The following is a 1,540-nucleotide window of genomic DNA, read 5'->3' on the forward strand; positions in this document are numbered from 1 at the left end:
ATCATCAACATGATTTCTATGTACACCAATCCAAACCATCGCGGCACATCTCTCTCTCTCTCTTCGATTCTGTTAGGTGTTTCATATTCACCACGATTAATAATAGACAAGAGTTACAGCCTGCGATAAACGTCTGTCCTCAAGAACCCGGCCCGGCATGGAAGCCACAACATCACAACTAGTGATCGCACTCCCACACGCAGCCTCAACTTCTTTCACATACAGACTCATCCTATTGTGTACTCAAGAACTGGTATAAATGCTCACGTGTTACTGACTCTTTCTATCTGCTGTAATATCTCACATACACATACATGTATCACTCACACACACACTCTTTTCTTTATACGACGGCCTGTCTTTTATTGTTTTTATATGTCGCATTCTCACTCACACACAGACATACATTTTTAACGCAACAATAAATAATTCTGTTATTCATCTTCATACGGTTGTCTTCAATATCGTCTCTTCATTACTGGCCATCTATGTTATCGTAGTATAACATATTCGTATATCATCATTGATTTATATTTTGTGTTCGACCGTGTGACGCGTTGTAAATAAAAGGAGTCCTGTTTTTTCCATTCGTCACCATTTCTCCTTTTTGAGTTCGCACGGTCGTTCTTACATATATATATATATATATATATATATATCATAAGATGTACCCAGTGTAAGCCATGGACACAAGAGGTGCAGTAATATCAAAGGAAGGCTAACTGGGAAGATAGTTTTTGTATGTGGCAAATGCTCAACAACTTCTGTCACATTCCAAAGAGAAAAACTAGAAGTAGTTGATAGCTTCCGTTACCTAAGTGACGAAGTCAGTAGCGGGCGTGGATGCTGTGAAATTGTAGCTGCTACAATAAGAATAGCCTGAGTAAAGTTCAGAGAGCTCCTACCTCTGCTGGTGACAAAAGGCCTCTCGCTCAGAGTAAAAGGTAGACTGTATGACGCAAGTGTGCGAACAGCCATGTTACATGGCAGTGAAGCATGGGCCGTGACTGCTGAGGATATGCGTAAGAGAGACGACTGCGCTGGTATGGCCAATTGCTGAGAATGGATGAGGACAGCTGTGTGAAAAAGTGTTACACCTTAGCAGTCGAGGGAACCTGTGGAAGAGGTAGATCCAGGAAAACTTGGGATGAGGTGGTGAAGTACGACCTTCGAATACTGGGCCTCACCGAGGCAATAACTAGTGACCGAAACCTTTGGAGATATGCTGTGCTTGAGAAGACTCGGCAGATTGCATGCCCAGAATACCGAATGACACCTTTTAGTGATCATATTGAGAAATGTGCAAAACAAATGCTACCACAATTTATAATCTTTCCTTTCTATCAATGTGCCATTAAAACACCAACACAGATTAGATTAAATAAGGAAACCTTTTTCATTCAAAAATACAAACCCAAACTTAACCATTGCTAACACATCTAAATAAGGAAATTCATCACCCCACTGAGAAAAAAGGAAAAAAATATAGAACAAAACCATGGTAAATTAATCAAATTCTACCACCTCCTAGATTTCGATT

Source organism: Octopus bimaculoides, chromosome 10 (genome assembly GCF_001194135.2).
Source record: "Octopus bimaculoides isolate UCB-OBI-ISO-001 chromosome 10, ASM119413v2, whole genome shotgun sequence".
In the NCBI taxonomy this organism is placed as follows: Eukaryota; Metazoa; Mollusca; class Cephalopoda; order Octopoda; family Octopodidae; genus Octopus; species Octopus bimaculoides.